This window comes from Mustela nigripes, chromosome 14 (assembly GCF_022355385.1).
Source record: "Mustela nigripes isolate SB6536 chromosome 14, MUSNIG.SB6536, whole genome shotgun sequence".
Taxonomy (NCBI): domain Eukaryota; kingdom Metazoa; phylum Chordata; class Mammalia; order Carnivora; family Mustelidae; genus Mustela; species Mustela nigripes.
Window position 1 is genome coordinate 31,895,646 of NC_081570.1, and position 17,521 is coordinate 31,913,166.

The window sequence follows — 17,521 nt, forward strand, 5'->3', positions numbered from 1 at the left end:
GGGCACCTCACTAGCCTCACCCATGTTCTGTGTTTTCTCTTGGTTTTGCCCAGGTCCAGGTATATGGGAGGGGTCCAGGAAAGAAAGGGGAGAAGGGATCGAGGCAGGGGGTGGCATAAGCCCCAGTTGGGAGAGCTGTTGTCACTCTTGGGCCACATGTTGGGGAGAGGAAGGTAACACTGACAGTGAGCCATCCCATGACCACAGTGTGCCCAAGGCCTCTCACATCAGCTTGCTCACCTCCAGCCTGGGCACCAGGAAGGAGGGAAGTGATCTGCCCGAGGTCAGAGTGAGCAGCCAGGACTGACCCTGGATGTCCTGCGGGCAAGTCTAGACCGTTGAACACATTTGGTGGCAACTTCTATGTCTTTATGAGCCAAGGATTTCCAATCCCCAGGCGATATCTGTTGTGGGTTTTTTGGTTTGTTTGTTTTTTTTTTCATAATTGGGTGAGATTGGTCTTTCTCACTTTTCATTTTATATAAAGTGAGGCTGAGGGAGGGGAGCAGCTCATGGAGGGCCGGGGCCCTCTAGCCAGGGTGTGGGAGAGGTGGAACCGGCCCCCAGGCCATCACCCCTCAGCTGCACAGCCCATGTGGCTCCTAGGAGCCTGGGCACAACTGGTTTCCACCAGCAGAATCCACTTAGCCTTCTAGGTTCTGGGGGAGGGGCAGCAGCATACTGGTGGCTAAAACGGAGACAACACAAGTCACCAGAGCGACAGGTCCCCCGGGGGTGGCACCAGGTGTTATGAGAAGTTACTTAAAGGAGACAGGACAAGGGACCTTGAAGAATCCGAGGGCTGATGGGGTGCCTGGGGTGGTGTTCAGGCTGAGGAGACAGCATCTGCCGTGTGCCTGCAGGAGACCCTGCGCTGGGGGGTCTACAGAGCGGCACAGTCCCTGAGGGGAAGCCACTTTCCCACCTGGACAGCAGGCTGGCCAGCAGGCCCCTGTGATCAGACCCTGGGAAAACAGAAGGACCCACCTGTGACTCTCCCCTCTGAGGAACTCCCACCATGGCAGACCAGCCTCTGTGGCTCACTACCTGCTGTCTTGGTAACAAATTACCATCAAACTCAGTGGCTTCAAAGCAACACACACTTACTACCTCAGCGTTCTGGAGGTCAGAAATCCATGAGTTCCCCTGGGCTACAATCAAGTGGCTCACAGGGCCCCATTCCTTCTGGAGGATCTGGGGAGAATCCTTTTTTTGTTGCCTTTCCCGGCCTCTGGAAGCTGCCTGAATTCCTTGGTTCATGGCCCCTTCCATCTTCAAGGCCAGCAAAGGTGGGCGGAGCCTGCCTCACGTCTGACCTGGCTTCTCCTGCTTCTTCTCCCATATTTAAAGGGCCTTGAGATAGCAGCAGGCTCTAGCGGATCATCCAGGATAATCTCCCTATTGTAAAGTCTGCTGCTTAGCGGCCACAATTATATCTGCTGCCTTAATTCCGCTTTGTCATGTAAAGTCACTTAGTGACAGGTTCTGGGAATCAGGACTTGGACACGTTTTGGAGGCCGTTATTCAGCCTATCACGCACGCTGCACGGAACACAGCTCCCCCAAACACAGCGTCAGGAGACAGGCAGCACAGGCAGAGGGAGGGAGGGAGGGAGAGAGGAGGCGAGGCTGGCGGTCTGGGGGCGAGCGGGGCAGCAGACACACACTCACGTCCCACCGGCAACCGCCATGGCAGCTCCCCGGGTGCCTGCTCGGCGCACGTTGCCCTGAGAAAACTCGTCATGTCTCCACACTGAACCAGGCACGTGCAGTTTCCACAGAGACTGCCGGAGCAGGAGCTGAGCCAGAAATAACCTCGCTGAGGTGGAGACCATCTCTTCCTTGGTGCTCCACGGGCTCTCACACCCTCACGCTCCCCTGTCGACAGGCCCTGCAGGCACGAGGGGACCTTCCAGGGATTGGTGACCGCTGGGGGTGGGGGAGGGCGGGTGTGGACTCCCCCTACTCCCCACCCAGGGATCTGACTGCAGGGCTGGGCTGGTACCCTTGCCTCCTCAGCCCTGTGGAAAGCTGTCCCCCCTTTTTCCTGACCTCACTACCCCTGAGCTGTAGCGCCCTCCAGCACCCCAGCCTTTCCTTCTCTGACCTCTTGCCACCAAACACTGGGATCCCTGGGACACGCCCTTGGTCCTGTCACACGTGCTGCTCTGCCCTTGCCCCTCCTCCGGCTTCCAGGATGTGCTCGGCCCTGCCCAGAAGGGGGCCCCAAACAGAGAAGTATGAGCCCGGGGGTCCCCTGCCCTGCCTTGACTGGGGGCGAGCCCTCCCAGCCTTCTGCATGTGTGCCCTGGGTGTCCCCTGTGGGAAGCTGGGCCCAAACCCTGTCTCCTCCCAGAGCTCCCCTCAGCTCCCTGGGAGGTTTCCTCTAAGAATAAGATCTCATCCCCTGTAGGGGCTAAAAGATGTGCTAAAAGTATAGAGACCAACAAATATTTGGGCCTTACTGTCCACGCTACTCCGATGACAGGGTATCCTTAAGACCCTGGGAAATATGGCCACGACTTAAATTTCTCATGTTTTCTCTCTCAAAGGCAAACAAGAGTTAACACAACTTCTACATGCTAGGCCCTGTGCTGAGTGTTTCGCATGCCCTTAAGTTCATTTACTCCTCACCTGGACTCAGCTACAATCATCCCCATTTTACAGAGAAGCTGAGACTCAGAGAAAGCAAACAACTTCTTCAAGGTTGCACAGCGAGACAGTGGTAGAACCCAGACTGGACCGCCATGTCCCATGTGCCAGACTCCAAAGCTGAGACTATAGCCACTATATGTCATTTTTGGGGGAGGCAGAGTGAAGGCTGGGGGCGGAGGCCCATAGGTGACCCATGTTAAATGCTAAATGGGATGCTTCCAGATTGCCTCCTAGAAAGCCCAGAGCTGGGCAAATGTCTTCAGTTTTGTCTCTTGGTATATACTGTGGTTCCATGCAAGATGTTATTTGGGCTAAAGAGAAGTGAGGAGAGGGGGAGGGGTGTCACTATTTTAAAAGTTTGGACATCACCAACTCCATCCTTGCACCGAGGACAAGCCCAACACTCAGGAACAGACATGACTTGCTGAAAGGCACGGCCTTTGCCGCCGAAGCCAGGGAGCTTTGCTCGCTTCTCCTGCTCCTTGAAGGAACATTTGCTTATTCTCCATTCAGCCCTCTGCACGGCTTGGCACAGAATTTTAGAATCAGATGTGGTGTGGGTCCTGGCTCCTGCTTTTACAGCCACTGCATGCCTGGCGGCTTGGCAGGGAAAACAGCCGAGTCCCCATTTCCTCGCCTGGAAAGTAGGGCCTGTGCGGGGGACGAGAGCAGGCACAGACAGGCTGCGAGTCGGTCCCGAGCGGTGCATCGTGACCATGGGTCCTGAGCCACTGTGATGGGGAGAGGGAAAAGAGCCCTACGCTTAGAATCCAAAGACTCTAGCAGCATCCCAGCTTTGCTACTCACCACCACGTGCCTTGAGCCACCCACTGGACTCCTTTGAGCCTTACTCTTGGAGATAAAAATGTCTCTGTCAGGGACGGTATGAATCTGAAATGAAGTAATGCAGGGAAATGCTGGAGGCATGAGTGGCCTCTGGGTGACAGAATCTCAGCCTCCACCCTTACCCTGTCTGATTCAGTTGGCGAGGGGCAGGGCCCAGGGATCGTGCCACGCCGTGATTCTGTTGCAGGTAGGCAACAGACCACACTGAGAAATCATTCTAGAAAGCACTCAATGTGTGTTTGTTCAACAGAATAGACGAATCCTTGAACATCTGTTGAGCTGCACATGGCTGCTGGAAGACATGGGCCGGAGGAAATAAGCAATTTTCTCCAAATACATTTCCTGTGAAGTCCAAATGATGGGAATTGGGTTGGGGCTTCTAGGACGGGGAGGATGATGCAAGAACTCCCTTCCCCGAGGAGAGGAACATGAGCTCTTCCTGTCGGACGGGGAGACACCTGGTGGGAGGGTCAGTGCCCAGTGGCGTGGGGTCCAACCCAGGGACGGATATCCCAGGGAGACCCCTGGGGACCAGTTCCAAACCCTGTTCTCTTCAGCATCTTCATGCAGACAGGAAAGAAAGAACTGAAAATATGCTCATTAAATCTGCATCTGGCACCCAGTTTGGCAGGGTTGCCAAAATTCTGTAAGACTAGAATTAAATTAGCAAATTGGAAGTAAAGTGATTTTAAGCAGACATGATGGAATTCATTAGAGCCAGGTGGAAGCCAGTGGGGGAAGGGACCCAGGAAAGCCCACATGCCCTGGGGGTGGGAAAGCCCAGCCCTGAACAGAAACAGAAGAGAACCAAGCCCGTGAGCAGACCTGACTCAAATGATAGGATTCACCCCTCAGAATGTGCTGGTGACAAAGACAGCCCCTCACTGCAAGGCGAGGAGAAGCACCTTCTGGGGGACAGGAGATGGGGAGACCAAGAAGAGAGGCCCCAGAGAGTTGCTAGAAAATAAGATGGGGGTCTCCCCAAACTGGGGTCTCCTTGAGGGGAGCACTCAGTGTATGGACAGGGTTGGAATCCCTATATGTTTATGAGCTTGTGGTCTAGAGAAAACACAGAGATGCACGGGGTGGGGGTGGTGGGGGGGATGGGGTGGGGCACAGAGTCTAGGCAGGAAGGGAGAAGGACACTTACTAAGCTCAGGTACTGTGTGACACATCTGTGAAGGATCACCTCTCAGACATTAGCTCTTTGGATTTTTTTTTCAGGCTTCTTTTTTTTTGTTTTCTTTGTTTAACAATTTTTTTTCAAACACCTAAGTATTTCATGTACAATGTGGACAAGCGTCTCCTTCCCCGCCCCCACCCCCCCAACATTCTACTCCCAACATGAAACCACCACTCACAGTTCCCCAGTATGTTCCCATTCTTGTTTCCATGAGCACAGAAACAGATTTCAATGTGCAGACACGTACAGAATTGTTTAACTTTCCCTGTATAAAAATGGGATTGTATTAAACATAGCACACAGAAACCTTTCTCCAGTTAAGAAAATGCTGGAAATGTCTCCCTGGGTTGGGGCTTCTCGATTCACTTCTTTTTAAATGGCCACAAAGTAGTCCATGGAACAAAGGCACCATCACCTTTGTAAGTATGGCCACTGTTGGACGCTGAGGTCATTTGCAGCTTCTTCCTGCTGCAAGCAATGCTGAAAGGCACACCCTTGAACGAACACCTCTTTGTGCGTGTGTATTTCCCTGGGGCTGGGGAATTGCTGGATGGAAGTAGGCGTGGGCAAGTATCATTTTCAGTGACAGCAGTTAAGACTCACAAGTTCTCTTTGACCCTCGCCAGCACTGAATCTCATTTGTTTTCACATTGTTGCCATCTGTAAGCATTCTAACTTATAATCTTTCGGGTTTGGGTAGCTAGAGTATTAGTCCTAGGTTTTCGGACCATCACTGTGAACTACCTGTTTACATCTTTTGCACACTTAAAAACATGCCAATTTTTTCAGTTGATGTCATCGTAAGTAGTAATGACAATGAAAAGGTAGTTTTCTGTGGGTTGAGAACAGTTCTAGGTGCCCCACAAGCTCACAGCTTGGAATCAAAACCTTAAGAGGGAGGTGGTAGCATCAGCCCATGTTGACAGTCAAAGACAGAAAGGTTTAAAGACTCCTTATGATGTCTAAGGTCACACGTTTCAGATGGAGGACAAGCCAGTGTCTGAAGGATGAGCTGAACCAACCAAGTCATCCTCAAGTGAGACGTTTGCAAAGCTTCCTCCCTCCCTCCAGCTAAGTCATAGAGAAAGAACCCCTCCCCCCTGAAATTCTCCCTCTTTCTGTTATTTCTCCTTTACTTTATCTGGGGAGGCTTTCAGAGCATGTTGTGCTCGTAATACCAGGTTAGGAAACTGAAGTTCAATCTGACAGAGGCGATCACAAAACAGACCTGGACCCTGCATGTTCGACAGGACGCGGCCCATGCTCGAGGAGGAGTCTGGGGTTGGGGGGGAGAAGCAGGGTTTGGCTGGGGGCAGGATTTACGTGTGGGGCTAGAAGTCAGGGAACAAGGAGGTTGAGGCAGGGGCCCAGCTGCAAAGGATTGACAAGCACTGTCAAGCTTGGGGGCAACATGGGAATGGGTTAAGGCTGGGATGCAGGAGTGCTGTGAGTATCAGCCTTGCTCAAAATCATCATCGAATCAAAGGGTGTTCTCACCGTCCCCGGACACGCCCACCGACAGGCATGTGGACCAGTAACATGCTCTCCTTTTGGTGTGAGAAACACACCTGCGTATATGGAAGTACAGATCGCACACGCAAATAACCATACTTGACAAAGATCAGATTTTGGCCTTTAGTGGCATTTTTAAAATGTGGTTCTTTTTTAGCTCCCCAAACACCAATGTCACAAGTGGGTTTCTGGGTTAGAGACCCACCACTGAGCTGTCACACAGGCTTGGCTACCCTCATCTCAATGACATTACTTCTATCTCCCATGAACGCAGCACGGAGGGAAGGACGAAGGATCATTTGCATGCCATTTGCCACTTTGCTTCTGAGAAAAAAGAAATTAACAAAATCGGAAAAATGTGTGAAACTGACATGCTGAAACTAATATGCAGAACCAAGTTTTAGAGGCACAGTTCAGCATTCGTGTTGTTTTTTTCAGCTTTGACCTCAGATAACTTCAGTGTTTCCCCACATATTTTCATATGGAATTCTAGCCCAGTCACTCCTTTGATATATACACACATTCCTGATGCATATATTCATATGTGTATATCCTATATCTTACGTGTACATCTATTGGAGATGCATAGGAGTTCTCTGATCAGTCAAGCTTGGAAAACTGCACATATACCTACCTCTACACACACATTTCCCCACACATGCTTTTTTGGAGATTTCCATTGCACATCTTTCCTATTAAAGACCCGGGTGTCCTGCAGGATACAGCCCTTAAGGTACGTGGCTGTAGCACTTTTATTTCCTCCCTGTAACACCCTTCCTCCTTCCCATCCCTCTGCACCTGTGTTCTCCACACCTTGGAAAGTGCTGGACTTCTTTATTTCACAAGATTAGAGCCTAGTGAAATAAACAGCCCATCTTGGAGGTTCATCCTACTCCTATAAAAATTAAATGCTTTCTAATAGACTCATGATGACGGTTTCCTGTCTATCTGGTCGTCTTTGACTCTTGTATTTTAGGGCAACACCAAATGCCCACAGGCCAAGGCAATGTGTGGAGTGACATGAGTCTCCTAGAAACCCCTAGGAGACCAAGGCAGGCGAAGTTATGTCGCTCTGCAGTTGTGCAGTGAGCCTGGGCCAATCACCTGCTCTGGGCTTAGAGGTTGGCAGCTGGAGGGCCCCCAGAGACTCACCTAAACCAGCTCACTTGTTGTGTGAATGGGGAATCCCAGCGAGAAGGGACCAAATCTGAGAATACCTTGACCCCAGGCTCTTTTCCTTCAATCTAAGAGACAGCCTTCCCTGGCTGTAAATGTTTTCTACCCTAAAAGTAAACCAGATTCGCATTAATAGGCCCTTCCAGCTCCTGGACTCAGTTCTCACTACCTGGCACCCCTCCTTCCCAGCCGTTACTCACTACGATTCCTACAGTCACGTCATACAGCTCTACAGATAAAACTAGGTTTCCATCTGTCTGCTGCAGCATCAAGCAAAAACGCGTCGGTGAACTTTCATCACATGGAAAGGGCATACTTGCTCTAGCCTAAAATATAGGTCATACAATATACTAGAAACTCATTTAGGGGCAGTCTCCGGGGGAGACCGTTCCTCCTCCAACATGATACCATCCTCAGTTTATCCTTTTGCTTCTTTTCACCCACGCAACTCTAGGTAACAGCGTGGGGTATTAATAACAGCAGGGACTCAATGACTTCATGACCTTTTATGACTTTTCCTCCATAACCTTGAGGAGGCCAGCTAGTCGGAGCATATGTGGATTTAGTCATTTATTTTTAAATCAACTATTTGCTACGGAATAATCTCATATGGACTGAAAAGTTGCAGGGACAGTTCCCATAAACCCTTCACCCCATTTTCTTTATTTTTTATTTTTTTTTAAAGATTTTTATTTATTTATTTGATAGACAGAGAGAGATCACAAGTAGGCAGAAAGGCAGGCAGAGAGAAAGGGGGAAGCAGGCTCCCCGCTGAGCAGAGAGACCGATGTGGGGCTCGATCCCAGGACCCTGAGATCATGACCTGAGCTGAAGGCAGAGGCTTAAACCACCCAGGCGCCCCGCACCCCATTTTCTTTAATGTTAACACCTTACATAACTCAGGTCCATCATTCAAAGCTCAGAAACTGATGGTGGCATGTCACTATTAACTTAAACTCCAGATGTCATCAGTTTTTCCACTAATGTCCATTTTCTGCTCCAGGATCCAATCCGGGATCCCACCTCGCATTTAGCCATCAGAGCTTCTTAGTCTCTGGGTTGATTTTGTTTTCAAGAAAGAACATCCCCGGGGCGCCTGGGTGGCTCAGTGGGTTTTAACACCTCTGCCTTCGGCTCAGGTCATGATCCCGGGGTCCTGGGATTGAGCCCTGTATCGGGCTCTCTGCTCAGCGGAGAGCCTGCTTCCTCCTCTCTCTCTGCCTGCCTCTCTGCCTGCTTGTGATCTCTCTGTCAAATAAATAAATAAAAATCTTTTTTTTTAAAAAAAAAAGAAAGAACATCCCCTCCTGCATGCAAGGTGGTGTGCTTGGTGCCAACCTGCCCTATGAGGAGACCCAAGGTGTCTGATGGGCAGTCGAGTACGGCTTTGGGTGTCCACTCCACCCATCCCCTGGAATGCGGTCCTGGGCTTGTCACTCCACATACGGAGTTTCCAGAGGCCACATCTGCAAGATGGAAGTGATTGCTTCTACCTTGTTAGGATGAGACAGTCTATGCAGACAGGCATTTTGAAGGCCTAAATCCCAATTCACTTAGAGCCCTATCCAGCTCGCTGTTAGCTATAACAGCAATCAGGAATTAGATACGGTATCCTGTATCTAAAGCAGGATAGCTCAGAGTCTGGGCTGCCTGGCTGAGCTGACCATTTTAGTCTCACATAGGATCTACCTATAGACACCCATGTACACCCATGTACAAACATGGGTGTTTCTCCATGGTGTACATGGGTGTCTATAGGTAGATCCTATGTGAGGCTAAAGTCATTCTTAAATTCATTTGTTCTACATTTCCTGCATGGCTTTGCTCAAGTGTCACCTTATCGAGGATAACTTTCCTGACCATCCTACAGACAGGAGCCCCCTGAGTCCCTCCCTCTGGCTTTCTCTAGCTTCTTCCCCTACTTGATTTTCTCCCACAGCACTCAGCCCATTTGGCGTATTGTACATTTCTGTGCTCCTTTGTTCACTGTATGCCTCCCTCTGCTGCTTTATAAGCTCCAGGACACCACCACTGCTCTCTGTTTTGGACACTGCTGCACCTCTGAGCCTAGAACAGTGCCTGATGCTTGGTACGTGTTCAACAGATCTTTGATACATGAAGAACTAACTGGATGCTCACTTTCGCTCTGCCATCTCTCGCATCCATCCCGATAACCTGAAAACCAACCCTTCCCATCCAAACATACTGTTTAATTCAAATAAGAGAAAAGCTACTTGGGAAGCAGATGGCTTTGAGGCTTCTGGGCCTTCTTTAAGAAAAAAAAAAAAAAAGGAGTAATGCCTTTCTTTTAATTTAATTGCATGTCATTAATGTCCCTACCTGCCTCCTCTCCCATGAGCAGCTCTGTCAGTTAGAAACCACAGTCTCCTCCTCATCCAGAGTCTGTCTGCTGGCCTCTCGGCACAATCAATTCCAGCAGAGCCCAGGCTGGAAGAAGTGGGTGAAACCCCCTCACCCAGCTGAGCTGCTTCATTATTGTGGTCACTCAGCTCTTGTACATCAAAGGCCTGTAGGCCTCTCAGAGCAGGAAGAAAGCCAGGGGATCCTGCAGACTGGCCTTGGGGAGGACACTGAGGTTCAGAGAGGGGAGGAAACTGGCAAATGACACACAGCCACCTAGCAGCAGGTCCCAGACAGAACCCAGGACTCCCGGCTCTGCACCCTGGTCATGACTCCTCTAGGGCCAGACCTACTCTCCCATGCCCACTCCCCCCAAGGGGCATTTGCTTGTTTCCTTGAGTTCCAATCTGGCTGTCTCCCTACCCATGCCCATTCCTGGGGACCTGACGAGTGTGGGCAGCACTGGTGGGGGGACTCTCCAAAAGTACCCACACATGGGACAGTAGAGCCCAGAGCCAAAGAGAAAGGAAATGGGGGGTCACATTTGGTGAGAGCCAGATACCTTCTTACCAGCTCACCTAACACTCATAGTGCCCTGCAACAAAGGTGTCATAACCACATTACACACCGAGGAAAAGGAAACAGAGAAGTTTTAAAATGCAGCAAATCACACAGCCAGTATGTGGCCGAGCCAGCAGCAGCGTGGAGTTCCTTCTGGTTCTGAAGCCCTTGTGCTCTGCCCGACCATGCTCGTGGAGACCCCAGCACTGAGCGCTCTAGAGACGGGTCCTAAAAACAACAGAACGTTCCTCTGGAAAAGGAGCCAGAATCATCCCATTCTAGAGATGAGGAAACTGATATCTGGAAAGAAAATGCCACTTGTCTGGGGCCACGTGGCTAGCGAGTGGCTGGATTGGCCAGCAACCGAGCTTCTCGAGGAGGCAGCCTCTCTCCAAGTGCTTAGCCCTGAGCCGAGCCCGTGGAAGGATGCAACCCATGGCTGGTGAAACAACGAATGAATGGCAGAGGAGGGGAGAAGCACAGCTCCTGTATCTCCCATAAGCCATGGCTTTCCCCCCAGCTGCCCTCGGGGAGGGGAGAGCAGGCTGATGTGGGGGAGCCCAAGCCTGTACATCAACACGGACCTCCAAACCTCAGACCCCCTCTCCCGGCCAGTGGATGTGTTGGAGGCCTGGAAAGTGACACAGGCCCTGGTTTCCACTTGGCCCTCAGCTCTCCACCAGAGCTGGAGCTACGTGATGAAGAGGAGTGGGAAGATGGCAGGGCTCACTCTTTAGCCCAGTGACTGACGTTAATGACCTGGAGTGCACCTTCTTTTCAAATGTCTGCTGTCTGGAGCCAAGTGGTCCATTTTTATTGAACCCTTTAGGACCCAATTCACAAATACTGTCATTGCTTTTATTATCATGCATGTTTTATACCAACAACCAAAACAACCGTTGGCTGTTCACCTACTACATGCCAGGCACAGACATCTCATAAGATGCCTGACACACATGGTTTCCTACACCCTGTGCGGCCGCCTCGTAGGTCAGTGTTCGTGTTTTTTTATTACAGACAAAAAAGCTGGGGCTTAGGAGAGGTAAAGGGACTTGGCCCAGGAATATGCCATAAAGGAGGAGACACAGACTTGGGCCTGCGGGTCTCCACAGCTCATGCTCCCACCGTGAAGCTGGTGTGGGCCTGGGACACAGGGGTGAGAGCCATAGCTAAGGATGCATGGAGACTAGAGGCACAGCCTGCCAGCCTTCCGGGGCAGTCAGCTGGCTGGGCTTCTCATCCCCAGGTTGACCTTCTAGCACTAGGGTGCTTCTCCACATGTGCACCCATGCACCCATGCCATCCTGACAGGCTTTGAATCTTTTGTGGTGGGACTTGGAACTCTTCAGTTAAAAACCCTCAGGTGAGGGCACCTGGGTGGCTCAGTAGGTTAAGCTTCTGCCTTCAGCTCAGGTCATGATCTCAGGGTCCTGGGATCGAGCCCTACATCGGTCTCTCTGCTCAGCAGGGAGCCTGCTTCCCCCACTCTCTCTGCCTACTTGTGATCTCTCTCTCTCTCTGTCAAATAGATACATAAAATTAAAAAAAAAAAAAACCCCTCAGGTGACAGCAAAGGATGCCCTTGGTTCTCAGCCATCAGGAGGGATTTTCTCACATCCATACCTTCATCTGGAGGGTTCTAAAATGTTTCTTATGAAATCCAAAGAATTTCACAATTTACAAAGAATACCTTGGAAGCTGAGGCCTAACGACCCTAGGATTCTCAAGAGAGCAAAACTAATTCTGACTGCCACAAATGGTGTGTTTTTATTCACCATGATGACAATTCCCAAACAGGGTGGTGTTTATGAAAAGGACTTCGGAGCCCAGAGTCCTGAGTGGGGGTCCTAGGTCTACCTTTTACTATCCATGCAACCTTAAGCAAACTCATTCCACAAAATAGTTCCTCAAAGCTTGCTATGCATGCATCAGCCCCAGGACTAGGAAGAGGGAAGATGGAGAAGTGGCCCACAAAAGCCACAGCCTCTCTTAACTCAGCATTCCTCATCTACAAGGTGGGAGCCAACAGGTACCAAATGCCTATGACAGCGTCTCAGGCCCTGGACGTGCTGGCTCTCTCTTCACCACCCCCCCCTCCAAAAAGCACCTCAGGAGGCAGGTTCCTCCTGTATCATGCTTTGCAGCTGAGGACACAGGGATCCAAGGACTGCATCAGCAGCTTGCAGGAACCTGCAGTGGCCGCATGGAAAGGACTGAGCTCTCTCCCACTTCAACATTCCCCCCTTCGTGGGCCCTCCCCCCTTGGCAAATGAGCCCACAGAGTGAGCGGGATAATAGGAGAGAGTGCTCTGCAGCCGATCAGGAACTGCACAGATGTATGACATCATGGTTATTAATAATGGAAGTGGCGCAACTAATTCACGATCCCTCCAGATGGACCACCTGAAATGTTGTGAACCTCCTGCAGATAGCATCAGATTTTATCACGGTGGCACTGGAAGGGGGCTTATGAGTCCAGGCTTTGGCTCATTCATAGGGGTGGGGGTAGACAAGAGGGGAGGGCAGCCCTCTGAGACCACAGGGGCTGCCCCACCCCCAAAGCCCAGGTCACACAAAGTTGGGCTTTATCGACTGAACCACGGAGATCAGGCACCAGCCACTGGCCCCTCCAAGGGGACGCAGCAGGGAGTGGCCAGTGTGGCCTCTCCACGGGCCCTAAGCCCAGCTCCTTGATGTCACAGGGCCTTTGTACCTGCTGTTCTGCTCAGAATACTCCTTCCCCAAAAGTCAGTGTGGCTGTCACTGTTTCAGCATTCAGATTTTGGGATAAATGCCAATGCCTCACGAGAAGACTCCCTGGGCTCCATCTTAAGCTTCGCCTATTCCTTTCTAACAGTCATCCTTCTGTTGTATCACTATTTAGCCTTATTTTAGTCCATTACTAGTCATTCTCTCTCTCCCCACTGGAACACAGACTCCACGAACAGAGAATTAAATGATTTTCGGTGCTGTCATCCCTAGAAAGATGCCTAGGACGCAGCAGGCACTTAGCAAACATGTTCAGCGAGTCCCCTGGATGTTGGCTTGGGTCGCAGCCCCCCTAGCAGCCCGCCGTCCCTTGCCTATTCACTCACTCACTCACTCATTCAATAAATGTTTACTGAACCCTTTCTCGGTGCCAGGCGTACTGCTAGGAGCTGGGGATTCCAATCAAACAAATGACACAGAGTCCTTACCCTAACAGAGCTGTGATGGTTGATTAAAACAAACAACACAGAAGCCAAAGCTGTCAGTCACATCATGTGTGACCACATGATAGCTGACCCCCCAAAAAGGTGGAAGGATCAGTATGGCAGAAGATACGATAAATGGCACAACTCTGGGAAAATGCAAACATTAGATAGACCTTGCAAGGGCTTCCTAAGGGCTCAGTCCTCAACTGGGCGAGATGGTTCCAGGCACCCCCACCAGCTCTGGGGAGGTGGGGACAAGGGGACAAGCCCATTGCTATGGGTGCCTCCTGGCTGAAGCCTGGAGCACAACAGGATGGATACACATGAGTGACCCTGTGTCTAGCAGTGTGTGTGTGTGTGTGTGTGTGTGCGTGTGTGTAGAAGCAGGTGACTGAGAGGTAGGAGGGTATGTGTAGGTGTGGGATCTAAGTGTGAATGAGTACACAGGATGGAGTGTGCAAGTATGTGTGTGCTCAGGGGGAGAGGGATTTGTGCTTAGAAATTGATGTGTGAGTGTGCAGAAGTCAGTGTGTGTGCATGTGTGTGTGTGTGTGTGTGAGGACACTTCTTCCCCTACTCTTCATCAGAGGTCCTAACCCTTATCATGCTAAAGTCCCCAAAACAAATGACACATAGTAGCTACCCAATCATCATTTGATTCATTCACCAACAAATCATTTCAATCTTTGGGCTTGTTAAATATATTCTGCAGAGTGTCCACACAAAGCAACAAAACTGGTTCGAGAAGAGAATGACGAACCTCTGGATATAATTGAATGGGGTGAGAGCACTGGATGAGGAGTCCGGGTTCTGGTCCCTGTTTTACCACTATCTTGGGCTGCTGTTTAGTTGTGTGACCTCAGAGCAGCCAGTGAACAACTCTGAGCTTCTGCCTACTCTTCATTCAAGAAGGTAACAAGAACTTCGCTCCCAGAGTTTGGTTGCAAATCCACACCACCACACCATCACTGCTGGTAGCCTCAGAAGCACTGTTTCCTAGGAGAGCGAGCACATGGAACTTGAAAAGGTCTATAGGGTCCCCTGGGAAAATGCTGGGCTTGACAACGTTAAACAGGTTCTTTTATTGCAGTACTTCTCAGAACCTTTAATTTGCCAATATGGATTGAAACTGGCCAGCAGGATGATAAAGAGCTGGCAGGATTTGCCAGACTTACTAGAACAGGGAAACCTTTACTCATGGCACGGCTTTTGGATCTAATGTTTCCCAGAACACGCTTTGGGGCCTCTGCTAGCAGGCACACAGGACATTTATCAGTGTCCCCTTTCTTGCAGCTGACTGAACAGAAACAGCACTCCATCTCCCTAAATCACAGAGCAGAGCCATGGCAAATACCAGCCCAGAACCATCCAAACCACAGTAAGCGGCATGTGCACAGGGCTTTCTACTTACACAACGTTTTCACTTGAATGATCTCAATTCTTCCTGACAACATTCATCTGCGGACCCTCAGCCCCATTTTGCAGATGATAAAATGCGGCTGAACGAAATTGAAGACTCTACCCAGAGCCACTGAGTGAGACTTCTAACTTGACTTTATCAGTTTGCATTGGGTCCTTGACCAAACCATCAATGAATACATGATCTATTCTATAGATAAGCAATTGCAGCCACAGAGCAGAGGCCCCTGCAAGATGCAGTGGCTGACACCACCTGCACCTGCTCAGCAGCGGCCCCCACTCCTGGCCCCCTGCATTGGTTGAGGAGAGGGCAGAGGAGAGTGCTCCAAAAATGCCCATGGAGTAGAAGCTGCTCTGGAAACACCCAGGCGGCTAGACGGGGAGTAGCTCCCTGCCAGGCACCACACCCTCCGGATTATGCCAGGGACAGCCTCCCCCCCCCCCCACCACCTCCGAGGCTGTACCCTCTGCGCCAGGTGCCATTCTGCAAGGAGGGCGGGAAGAGCCAGAGCTATGTTTCACTCACTCCCAGTAAGCCGGAGGAGCACCAGGCTGGTCGGCGGTGACAGTCTGAAACTGCCACCGCCTCCAGGGGGAAGGGCGGCCAGGGCTGCCCAAGCGCTTCAGCGGTCCCCACCGGTGTGCTGGGTCCCACTCGGTAGGGAGCACCGGGCCAGAGAGGCATGCCGGGGTGAGGGTCTGCCCGGGGCCCCGGGGGCTGCGCCTGCCAGCGGCGAGCGGGGCTGTGCCAGGCGCGAGTGTGCGAGAGAGAAGTGTGAACGCGGGAACGCCTGTGTCACCCCAGGGCGGTGACAGAAGTAGCGTCTGGGAAACACAGGCAGCGAGCGCGTGCACCAGGCAACCCCAGGCTACGGAGGAGTCCCAGAGGTCCCCGGGAGTTGGCACCGGCGCGCTCCTGCACACGCGCCCGCGCCCAGCCCGCTCCCACCGGCGCGGCGCCCGCCAGTCCGTCCGCTGCCCGCCGGCGCGGGGCTGCTCGCCGCTCCGCGGCGGTGAGGGGCCCCGGGGCTGCCAGGCCGCGGTGGGGCGCGGCGCGCGGAGCGCTCGCTGCTTACCTGCCGGGCGGCTGCGGCTCCGCTGCTCCCGGCTGGGCTGCGCCGGGCTGCACTGGGCTGCGCTAGGCTGCGCGCCCGGCCTCCGCGCGGCTCGGCAGCGCCCGCTTACTCGGCTCCGCCCGGCTCGGCTCCGCCCGGCGGTGCCCCGGGCGCTAGCAGGCGGCCCACGCGGCGCGGGGTGGGCGCGGGGCGGGCTGGCGGGCGGGCGCTGGCGGCGGGCGCCGCTCTGGGCCGCCCCGCGGCCGCTTGGAAGCTCCTTATTTGGGCAGTGATGTCAGGGGAAGTCGCAGGGGCCGGACCACCCACTTCTTTCCATTCACTCCCCAGAGTTTCCTGTCGCCCTGCCCGGGAGACCCCGGCACCCGCCCCGGGCGCCTCTCTGGCCCGCTCGGCCTTTGCGCGCCCTGCCCCGCTGCCTGCCGCTCTGGAATCCCTCCCCTCCCCGCCCCGAGGCCCGGGTCCCGCTGGGCCGGGGCGCGGCGGGCGGGCGGCGGCCGCGGAGGGTCTGTGCCTGGGGAATCCCCTGCTCACGGCGGCCGCGGGAGGGTCTGCGTGGCGGCCGCCTCGGTGACAGGCCGTGTCACTCCGGGCGCCGCCCCTCCCTCCGCGCCCGCCCCGGCTCCCGCGCTGTCATTTCCTCCCGGGCCCTCCGGGGAGGGCAGTCAGGGAAGCCCCGGTCGCCGCCGCCCGGGCCCTGCCGCTTGGCGCCCCGCCTCGGCCGCACGGGGCCCCGCGGGTGTCCATCGTCGTCCCCAAGGTGCACGCTCCCCGCCTCGCTCCCCGCCTCGCTCCCCGGGTGCCAGCCCTGCTCCTGGAAGCCCGCGCCTCCTAAAGCGGGAAGGCACCGTGCAGAGCGCTGGGCGGGGCGGGCCTGGCTGGGGGCCTCCCTGGGCTCCAGCCTGGGGTGGGGGTGGGGGGACACCCCGGGGCTTCCCAATGGCCTGACTTTACCAGAAGCTGCCGGACTCGGGACCTGAATCACACTGATCCAGGCTGTGGCCAGTCCGCAGCAAGCTTGGGCCAGTCCCCACTCAGCACCCCCCTGTCCCCCGCCCCCGGCCTGCTTCCCAAGGGAGCAGAATTGCAGGGGGCCTGGAGACCTCACCGGCATAGGATTTTACCGATTCTCGAACCCTGAGGCTCGGACAAGTTAGGTGATTTGCCAGGTTTCGACTCTGAGCCGCCAGCGCGGGCCTGGGGTTTGGCTGACTGTAGCCTAGCTTCTCCTGGCCCGGAACAGCCTTAGGAGGTTAGAGGAACCAGGGCCAAAGTCAGGACTACGGCGGGGCCACCTCAGTGCCCAGGGTGCCAACTGAGGGAGACATCCTTGTAGCTCAAGGGCCCACGAGGTGACTGACCATTATTCTGACCAGGGACGGCTTCCAAGAAGGCCCCAGGTTTCCTCTGGCTCCAAAGCCATGCCCTCAAATTCAAGGCCCTGTCTATCAAAGGGCATGGGTTCCCTCTGACCTGAGGCCACACGGGGCCAGGGGACATAGAGGCCCTGGGGATTTCTGTGCCTTCCCCATACAACAGCTT

The 17,521-nt window shown here is 53.3% G+C and overlaps 1 protein-coding gene across 3 annotated transcripts in view; it reads right to left on the minus strand.

Moving 5' to 3' along the window:
• HIVEP3 (HIVEP zinc finger 3) overlaps positions 1-17,521 on the minus strand; it is a 457,005-nt gene that overhangs the window by 104,887 nt on the left and 334,597 nt on the right. The window contains exon 1 of one of the 3 annotated variants that reach the window (XM_059374358.1): positions 15,983-16,071. The exons of the other annotated variants lie outside the window; for them this stretch is intronic. The gene's annotated coding sequence lies outside the window, so the exon portion shown is untranslated. Of the gene's footprint in view, positions 1-15,982; positions 16,072-17,521 lie in introns of those variants that run through there. 3 annotated transcript variants of the gene reach the window in all.